We start from the raw sequence: 11,575 nt of genomic DNA, 5'->3' as shown, positions 1-11,575 counted from the left end.
GGCCACCATTACTATTGCTCCTATATGTTCTCAGAAATATGTCAGTGTCCTTAGGCTTAAGTGCTTGGAAAATAATGAATTTACAATTGCCCTTGAAACTCTTCCATGTAAATTTTTACAGCGCTTGTTTTAGCGGTGTCATAACAACATCAAGATCTGTTAGGAGGGCCATTGTAGGAGAGAATGGAATCTATGCCACGGACCCATGAAGATCCTACTGCGTGGATCGATGCTCATGATGTCAATCACTGGAATGTCTTGTCCAGACTCGATTATGTACAGACAACTGTCATATAGCTGGAATATTGCTGAGTGCAACAAACAAACAAACTATGCCAGGGGACGTCGGTTAGTCAAGGGGATCAGTACATAGATGGCCTGGGTGTCACCTGAAGGATTGTGTGTCAGCCACTGACTTCATGCTGACGCCGACCGCCTCCGTGGTCTAGTGGTAGAGCGTCCGCCCGGAGAGCGGAAGGTCCGGGTTCGATCCACGACCGCGTCATACCAAAAGACGTTAAAAGATGGTTCTTGTTGTTACCCTGTCTGGCGCTCGGCATTAAGGGGTTAAAACAAGGACTGGTCTGTGTCTGAGTGGGGTATTCATGTTAAACTGCGGCTTGGTATCTCAGTGAGCTAGCACTATAAATCGGCATCAGTCCGGACTAGTACAAGCAGCCACACAAACACACACGTACATGCACGTCGCTATATAAGTGCAATAATCTTGGACGCGACGTTAAACCCAATTTCACCTCACCTCATGCTGACGCCCGTTGTTTTGCCTGTCTGATATATATTCGACAACAAATCATATCACTTTATTGAAAGAGACCAGTCGAGACAGACCGGAGCAAGGCGATGTCGTTTTTGTGTATTGGCAAAAAAGGGAAAAGTCACGCTTCAGATTAATTCTTTCAAACTGCCATACAACTCTAATGGTTAATGAAAATGTTCGGGCAGTTCACTTTAACTCAATCACACAATTCCAGAATTTGAAATTTTGAATTTGTTTGAATTGAAAATAAGAAACCTTAGAAAGCCTTGAGTTCATATTCAGCCCGATTACGTTTGAGTTTTATGCTTCCAAAGTTTGAAGAATACGAACAGGATTTCAGTAGCGATTGTTGTACAGCTGGAACTTTGCCGCCTGGGTAACGACATTCACTTCAAACTGTGCAGAAGTACTGACATTTCTATTCTCCAGAAAATGTCACGTTGCCGCAACTGAATTATATGTACACTGATGTATGAGAGAGTCTACGCCAAGGTACAAACCAACATTTTGCTGGTTTCACAAAGAAGACGTACATATATAGTCTGTCACACAGACCCTGACACAAAAGTAACCAATTCAGCCCATGCAAGTCTATAAAATTTGGCAATTATATCTGGATTACTGCAATATCTGAATATGAAGAAAGTTTCGGGGCTCTTTGGTTACTTTAAGTTACCTTTCTTTCTGTAAAATAGTACGTTTCAGAGACTTGATGTTAGTCTAGTACAGACGTTATTACTTCTATCAATGATCAAGTAGTTACTACTGTGTCCCTAACGAGGGTAATTTTAGAGGTGTTCCTTAATTACGCTGTATATATTACAATAGTACTTTGATATAATACACGGAATCGTCGAGGACGAGCAGTCATTGATTCAGAAGTTCATGAGTAACCAAAGACAATGTTCCGAACAGGAAGTAGACCTGGGCCCATTTGCACAAAGCGATCTTAGCGCTGTGACTATTGTAAGCCTATGTTAAAGTATAGGAGTTACGGTCATCTTAGCGCTATGACTCTTGTAAGCCTATGTTAAAGTATGGGAGTTACGATCATCTTAGCGCTAAGATCGCTTTGTGCAAGTGGGCCCTGAAGACTATCTGGTGTAAAAGAAAGCTTGGACAATTGCTCATCTATTATTCGTGAACTTCCAGCAAACATCCCTTGAGGGAAACTATGGTCACATGGTACCAGTTGAATGACTGTATGAATATGGTTTTTCTTCAGGAAAGCAATCGCGGGTCACCTCAGTTCTCGATATCGTGGAGTTTCCTGAAACCTTTCTCGCCGCAGTCGCCCAATCTTGGATGTTTTCGACAAGTGCAGAACTTGAGTTGGCGCAATATGGTTTAGTTGTTCCGTTTGAATGTCACTGTCTCACAGTCAAAGGTTCAGGGAGGCTCATTCGCCAGACATATTCGCGCATAATGTTAACAGCTGAATCAACTCAGCATTTGCCGGGGGATTCAAGAGTCAAGAAACGCTTAGCACCCGTGATGCAAATAAAGACTTGGCAAGACACCAGTTACGGCTACAGTTGTAGTGTGTAGCCCCATCCCCTTACGTGCATATCTACACACATGATCATGTATATTCAAATTTAAACTTCTGCATATTCTTTGTTGCTTAACGCCGCACTCAGCAGTATTCCAGCTATATGACGTCGATCCGTGAATAATCGAGTCTGGACCAGACAGTCAAGTAATTGACATCATGATCATCGATCACGCAATTGGGATACAATGACATGCATCAAACAAGTCATCGTGCCCGTTAGTCGCCTCTTACGACAAGCATGGGTTGGTGAAGACCTATTCTCCCCCTTGTCTCGTGTTTCTTCAAATATATTTGCAAATGTATGGTTATATATGCATGTATTGCAAGGATGCATTCATGCATCTGCAGACCGCCTCCGTGGTCTAATGGTAGAGCGTCCGCCCGGAGAGTTCGATCCCCGGCCGCGTCATACCAAAAGACGTTAAAAGATGGTATTTGTTGTTACACTGTCTGGCGCTCGGCATTAAAGGACTGATCAGCTCGGAGTCAGTATACTGTGTCTGAGTGGGGTACTCGTGTTAAACTGCGGCATGGTATCTCAGTGAGCTAGCACTATAAATCGACATCAGTCCGGACTAGTACAAGCAGCCACACAAACACACACACGTAAATGCACGTCGCTATATAAGTGCAATAATCTTGGACGCGACGTTAAACCCCATTTCACCTCACCTCATACATCTGCAAAATGTTATGCATGTTTAGTTGATGCATGTCATCGTATCCCATGCATAATAGATGCTAATAATGTCAATCACTGGATTGTCTGGTCCAGACTCGATTATTTCATACCGCCTTCATATAGCTGGAATATTGCTTAGCGCGGCATTAAACAACAAACAAAACAAACAATTTGCTGTCTCGTTTCTTATATTTTTCCAAGGAAATACACACACACACACACACACACACACACACACAAACACACACAAACACACCACCGACAATCTATGAGAGAAGCTGATCTTTCACTCGACACATGAAAAACATAAGGTAATTGGGTTTGAACAGCTGAAGTCTTATGTGTCCATTTTAAATGTCACGAAGCAGCATTCACGAGCCGCGTGATTGGCAGGTGCCCTTGTTATAACCTGCCTTGCCACTCTTCACCAGCATCCAGCTTCGGAATACCATTGTTTCTTGTAGTATTCCCATCGCGTGTCACGCTAATGCTGTTGGAGGAAAGCCCAGAGTGATGCAAGCTTTAGATGTTTATGACATCTGAAAACACCGACGAGTAGGGCATGGAGCTGACAAATAAAGAATCACATTCTGGGATAATTTCAGCTTCGAATCCACGACCAAAGGGTTCTTGAACGCCTAAGGGACCCAACCCACCATTTGCGGTGCCTAGAGTTTTCTTTTGTTTATTTGTTGTTTAACGCCGCACTCAGCAACATTTCAGTTACATATGACGGGGGCTTGTAAATAATTGAGTCTGGACCAGACAATCCAGTGAGTGATATTATGAGCAACGGTTCACGCCGTCGGGGTACGAAAACACGCCTCTAACGACCAGCATAGGTTGCTGTTGACTTATTCTACCCCGGAATCCTTACGGAGATACTTCATAGCAAGGGACAGGAATCGTATATATCTGTCTTCACGTACCATGCAACGTTGCATGCGAATGGTTTCAATAAAGGTTTAGGGTGAAATAAACTCGGCAGAAGAAACATGTTAAATATGTCATTTCTTATATCACATTATAGGGTGTTTCATGGCTCCGATAAACCAATCAACAAATTTTAGTTCCGACAGATAAGTCTTAACACGCTTCATACATATTGTCACTGACCCGTGAAGATCCGGGGTACGAGGGGCGTTCAGTAAGTTTTGCAACTTCAATATAAGACCAAGTCGCAGAATATCTTTTGCACTTTTATTTTTCAATATAATCTCCATTCAGCTCAATACACTTATTCCATTTGTCCTTCAAGCTTTTAATACCACTTTTATAGAAATCCGCAGATTGGCCCTCTAACCACACCTCTGTGGCAGCCTTTATGTCCTCGTCATCCTGGAAGCGTCTTCCACGGAGGGCAGATTTCATTTGCCGGAACAGGAAATAGTCACTGGGGGCTAAGTCTGGGCTTTAGGGTGGGTGATATAACTGTCTTTTGTCACTACGCGTCTCTTTCCACCTGCAACAAGACTTGTCCCTTTATCGATCAGTGTTATGTGCGAAAACACCACAAACCATTCAAATTTGAGTAACCATTTGTGACTAATGGTACTAATGGTCAAAGAGTTCCTCGTAAATATTTTTTTGGTAATAGGTGTATTTGGCAACATGTGTTATATTTGGGAAGACACCTTCTTAGAAAAGTACAAATTCTAGTACTTTTTTGGTGAAGTCCCATTCGGGATTCGAACCCATGCTCTCAGAGTAAGGCGCGTAATAGCTATCACAAAATGTCAAGCGACCAATCCACCAAAGCTTCCACAAAAACGGAAATCCGCCGATTGGTAATCTAGATCACGTAGTTTGTGTACCCCTCTGATACGTGTAAATTAGCGGTCACAATTGTTTCCACATACTGAAGAACATAAGTGCTTGTATATGGCAGCCGTGACAGACAATATCCCTGTAAACGTCCACAGCAAAGGCGGGTGTGGCACAAGTTGACTTTATAATTAGTTATGCCCATTTGCGCATAGTTTCTGTTTGTTTGTGGTTTAACGCCGTACTCAGCAATATTCCAGCAAAATGACGGCGGTCTGTAAATAATCGAGTCTGGACCAGACCATCCAGACGTTGACAACATGAACATCGATCCACGCAATTGGGATACGATGACGTGTATCAACCGTCAGCGAGCCTGACCACCCGATCCCGCTGGTCGCTTCTTACAACAAATACAGTCGCCTTTTACACCAAGCATGGGTTGCTGAAGACCTATTCTACCCCGGATCTTCGCGGTTTATGGCCATTCGTTTTGTCCCGGAGTGATACGAATGGACACTAATGGCCCCACACATCTATTTGATTTTGCTCGATAAACTATTGCATGCTTTTCCCAACAGCTTAGATTGGGATTTCCTGATGTGTTAGAGGGTACGTCTGGCACGATACATTTAAGGGCGGATTACTCAAACCTTGTGTTCATACGCTGTTCCTCACATAACTTGGCAGTCGTCAACACTCGCCCCTTTCCGTAACCTGCAAGAAAACGGTATTCGGCTTGTCCCGGAATAACACGAGTTGGTCACGAATGACCACTCGCCCCTTTCCGTAACCTGCAAGAAAACGGTATTCGGCTTGTCCCGGAATAACACGAGTTGGTCACGAATGATTACTTGGGAGAATGGAAGGGGTTATTACCACTGAGTGTTTCCCTATGGTTAATATCATCTATTAGGAATAAAACATATAGTATGCTCGCCATGCGATTGTATACATGCCATATTATTAATATACATGTATTTACATGCGTGGTATTTAAGATACGGAAACACGCTTGGCTTTTTGTCTCTATTCATCTCCATTATTTTATTTAGTGAAGTGAAATACATATATTAACAGGCTCTCAGCTTGATTAAGTCAGGTCTTTGAAAGGCATTTAGAAGTGATACACGTAAGGTCATTCACCTGATGAAGGAGTAAGCATATACTCCGAGTGAGTGAGTGAGTGAGTTGGGTTTAACGTCGCTTTTAACATTATTCCAGTTATATCACGGCGTGTCAGCTTAATGTGGGAGGAAAGCCCGAAGTGATGCAGGTCTCAGACGTTTACTACTTCGGTGAAACCCACGAGCACGGGTATGGTGCTGACAAACCTAGAAACATAATCGGGGCGAACCGAGATTCGAACCCACAATCATAGGTTTCTGGCGTGCCCAAGGGACGCAACTCTGAACAGCGAATCGCCTCGCCTTAGACGACTGGGCCACCTGTGCCCCCATATACTCCGAAACGTTGTGTTACTCATAATAAAGAAGTGGACATCCATATATTTTCTTCCTTTTGTAGTTTGTCTTACAGACACTGATACAAATATGTATCAAATACAGCCCTCGCAAGTCTATAATGTTTGGCAAGTCTAGATTACTGCAGTATCAGGAATCGTAAATGGGCTCTGCTTTCAGCAGATATTTTGTTTTACGATTATAGAAAGGGTAGGTCGTGTTTTGTTCACTTTTAATTATGGTTGAATGTTGAAACGCATGTTTCCTTTGACATTCTTATGTGTTTTGAATGTAATATAACTAAATTTAGATTTCAGTGTTTATAATTAGCAGTTGAAACTGAGAGAGAGGGGATTAAAACTTAAAACGTAGCATCGGAATTATTTCAGCCATATACCTACGTGAATATCGACAAGCACATTATATAGATACATCAATTCTATTTATAAAAAGGAATTAAACTGGAAGGTATACAAAGACGTCAGAGGCGCAAGTAGGCTAATTATAAGTGGAATCAAAACCAGTGTTAAGAGGTCGCGAAGCAGCCGGTTTTAGGGCATGCCCTCACAGAAATTAATAAAACTTAGATGCCCTTAAAAGCTATTTTTCTGCATTTTGGTACCGTTTATGCATCAAATATTAGTAATTTATATATTATAATTTGTTATGCAAAAGACGCGCACCCCAATTTTTTGAAAAAATAGGGGCTCTTAAAAGCTATTTCCTGCATTTTGGGACGATCTATGTTAGATTTTATTTGTAATAAATATTAGTAATTTATGTATTATAATTTTTAGTAGTAGTATATTTTTTTTTCTCACCTATGATGATAAATGAAATTTGAACATTAAATCGAATCGACAATATTTCTTTTTTTTATTTTACATGTTTATGTGCTGGTTATTTATATTTGTTATATGACTCGAGTCAACCTATCATAATGAAAGCATTGTGAGAGCGCGGTTTGCTTTCGTCACAAACCATCTTACTCTAAAAAGTGCGTAAAGAGTCCGATGTTCGAGTTAGACAATAACTATCATGTTCGACCGTGTAGAGTTTGAATTAATAATTTACTGCATGTATGGTAAATTTAGGCTTACTTATAAAATAATGTGCATTTTATCAGGTGTAAAATATCGTGCTTTTTTTCTTAGATGTAAGCAATTGCTGCTTCAATGGTAGTTTCGCCCCTGCTCACAAACTCATACGCATGGATCAATTTTGTCCATGTGAGCTACATAGGCTACGCTTGCATCATCGGGTTCTGCAATCTGCTGCACACGCTCATGGTCTACTCCTTTCTATCTCCCACAGTTAAAGAATTGCAGTGGTGGCTTTTCACAGTATGTTTCAACAACAAACATTAAACAACAGCCAGGCTTCACACGTTATTTGTTGGGCGCCGCCCTTGGCGTGTACGTGATGAACAGCATATAACGATGAACTGATATGATGCAACAGTGAACGACTCTCAATCCAGATTATCAGGAAGAATACGTATCATGATTCAAATGATTGACAGCTGCGGCGGCTGTGAACGTATTGCCATTCCTCTGGCCTCCATTCCTTCTCCAAGGCACATACATTCCACCGTGGACATAATAATACTACAATAATAACACCGATATCTGTATTTTAACCAACATATGTGCATTCATGTGCAGTTGGCAAACATATGTGACAGAGCTCATTTCTGATTGCTTGTAAATATTAGAGGCCGCATGTCCTCTGAAGGCAGGTCAATAACAATCACCTTAAGACATGGCTTAAGTCAGGACTACAATGATGAGGTGCAGCAAGGGTGTCTATTACAACCGTGGTTATTTTCCATCGATTGCGTACGGTGGTGATTCTTATAAATATCATCTTTATGATATGCCCATTTCACATTTGCCAAATTATTACCTTATATGCTTATGTTGATCCCTGTTTGCAATAATGTTATTATCAAATAATAAATTTAAAGTTGAACTTTGTCAATTATTTGTTTGCGGATTGTATATATTTTCACTATTTGAATTTAAATTGTTTCTAAATGCAAAATATGTTGTGATGTACAAGTCATGATACAGTCCAGATTATCAGCAATATCAGTGAGAAAACAATAAATGAAAATGGGTAAATGATTGCGCCTTGATTGACGTTGTACTAAAGATTGATTACTTTCTTTTATATCATTTACCCACCAATCCAAAATACTACCTCGTAAACCAGCTTGAAAATGTGATTGAAATTTGAATACAGATATCATGGAAATACTTATACAAATGTTAGAAAAATACCCTAAATTGATCTACATATAACTTTATAACGTATGTTTGCCTTTCGTCAACAATGGCATAACAGGGACCAATTTCCAAAGGGTTTAGAGATCCGCCGGTTCGTAATGAGCTGTTAAATATTAAACAGGATACTATCACAAAAATGAAAGCCGATTTAATGAAACAATTGACTTGCCTTTGCATGTGTTTGTGACGGGTGCCATCGGTGGTGGTGGGGGGGGGGGGGGGGGGGGGGGGACACTAACATTTATGCAAACACCTGGTATCTTCACTGTTTAAAAGTGATATATTCTGAATCGTACAATCGATTCTGCTTTTAAGAAGATGTCTTATGAATATGGAAAGGGACTTGTCGCTTGTATTTGTTATTGAATGCATCGTTTCGTTTCATAATTATTATTTTTTATACGGTCAGGGCCTGGTGTTCCTTAGAGGGATATACTGATTTTAGTGGTTTTATCTGTGAATATTTCAACAACAACAAAACGATCTCACCGAAGTGGTAAACGTCTCAGACCTGCATCACTTCGAGCTTTCCTCTAACATTAAGCTGACACGCCGAGATATAACTGGAATACTGTTAAAAGCGGCGTTAAACCCAACTCACTCACTCAAAAAAAATAGTCGTTTCATTAACTGGGCTTCCTGTTTTCATATAAAGAGAACGCACTGTCTTCGTTTTTTATGCAAAGTAAATATTCAGCTTATTTGCTTTGTCAATAAATGGAAAACAGATACCCCAAATGAGGGCAGTATGTTAACTGAGGAAGAAATCTCTAAAAATCACGAATCAGTAAGCCGACAATATTCCAGCAGCTCTGATGTCGCAATTCACGCCCTTTGAGATCAAATGAAGCATGCTCTCCAGGGAATTCATCAAAGAGCATCATACGACTCTTGCTCAAAAGGCGGTTGGTCAGAGTTGTTCCTGCAGTAATCAGGACCTTAGTACTTTCAAATAGTTTCATATTTTCAATATGTTTCATTTTGTCAAATGTTGGAATGTGGCCTGAATTGTTTAAAAGGAGAATTGACTTTCGAAATATAATCTGATTTTTGTTCCATAACTTCTCATTTTATTTCTTTTATCTTCCTTGTGTTTATAAAAATATTATAATGAATACTCATATATTTTTCTTTTTTTCGATTTTTGTAGTCCGCATTTTTTGCTGCTGCATTCACACATGAGTTCCGAACTTAACCAAGGTTTATAATTGAGTTTATTCATTGCTTTGGAGAAACTCATCATTTGAAAAATTATTATAATTTCACCAAAACATAATCAATCATTTCATCTACGTCAAGTTTTAAAAACATATCCACCGAAATCTCTCTATTTTAACACCATATATAGCTCTGAAATCACAGACTGTGGATTATTTAGGTCAAGTTATTGATGTTTTTACTTTATCTTTAAACAGCGTGTGGCGTTAAATGTCCTAAACTGAATTTTAATTAGTAAATATTCCTGATAACATTTTTACATCCATTTATCTTTTAAACACATTTACTTTACATGACTTTTCATGTTCCTGGTGTTTTCGTCTGTTGTCAAGGGCAAATATCGGACGTTTTGTTTTGAGCATAAAATAACCATGATTTTCTTTCAGCATGCCATGAAACAATAAACTTTAGAAATCAATTCCTGCGTCTCAGGCTGGTATTTTATAGCCGTACCGGTAGCAAGGTCTGCATTGACAGTCATCCAGATAGTGGAAACAGACGTGAGTGATCTTTCAGCAGACATCTAACACCGTCTGAAAGGGGAACATTATTTCACGTGCGCGTGTACGTGCAAATTCCTGCAGATGCATGCCGTCAGCCCACTCCCCCTTCCACATCCCCCCTTCTCTATCTTTATTTATATCTCGTAAAAGTGCATACTTATGTTTTGTAAATACAACATAGGCATATTTGGTTATATGGGCTGTTTCAGTAGAATCTCGTTAATTCGGAAACTACTTAAGTGGGATACTCCATTTTTCAGTACCAGTTAATCAGGACAGTTGGTAATCCTTTCGAATTTACTAAGTATTGTCCGGATTTAAGAGGTTTCATTGAATAGAGAGACAACTTCACGCATCCATGGGTGAGTGATTCAGTGAGTGGTTGTGTGAGTCGGCGAGTGAGTGGTTGGTTGAGTGGGTGATTGGATGAGTGAGTGGTTGAGTGGTTAAGTGAGTGGGTGATTGAATGAAAGGTACCCCATTCATGTATATCCTATGACGAGATGTGTAAAGTATTGCTTAAATATTTTGACAATGCCCAAGTGTCGTTTACCAAAAAATGTAATGATATGATGTGCTTGTATGATAACAATGTCGGATAAATTGGATTACAAAATTAAGCACTTGTCTCTGTAGGTTAGGTTTTGGAGATATATGGTTATTTCAAATGTATGGTAACAAAATGTATTATTTTCAATGTGTCAGCAACGTTTAAAGGACAATTTCCATCAAATCTGACACAGTGATTTACTTGTAATTTAAAGACCGTCCTATTAAGCAACATTTAAATGTTCTATACATTGTGAAAACTATTTGAACGTCACAACAAACAGCAAATTCAAAATTGCCCTTTCTCGTTTCCGTTTAAGTTGTCATGGCCTGGAAAATGAGCGTGGGCGTCACTCCAATAGACCTAGAAATTTAAGAAAATGTAATCTTCCATTTTCCATTTTTCTAGTGTGTCAGACTTTCAGTTAAGACAACTTTACGCCAACACAAAGCTTTATCTTTATCCTAATATCCATAAAGTTACACTTTGATGACATAGACAAACTCTGACATCATTACAAATCTAGCAACATATTTGTACTATGCACATATGGAAAGAACTGTACGGTTAACTGTAATACCGCCTGTACCATAACGTTCGTACACAAAGTCACGAGGCTCAAAAGTACTGAATTGACGGATTGAATTGAATTGAATTGAATTGAATGTGGGGAATCGAAACCGGCGTGACGAGCCAACGTTTTAACCATAGCCCACCGCCCCCATTTAACAAAGTACATGCTTGACATTGAAATCGAGTCCATTTTCTTACAAG

Source organism: Haliotis cracherodii, unplaced genomic scaffold, assembly GCF_022045235.1.
Source record: "Haliotis cracherodii isolate W230 unplaced genomic scaffold, xgHalCrac1.p SCAF_5, whole genome shotgun sequence".
NCBI lineage: Eukaryota > Metazoa > Mollusca > Gastropoda > Lepetellida > Haliotidae > Haliotis > Haliotis cracherodii.
This window is presented reverse-complemented; position numbering follows the sequence as displayed.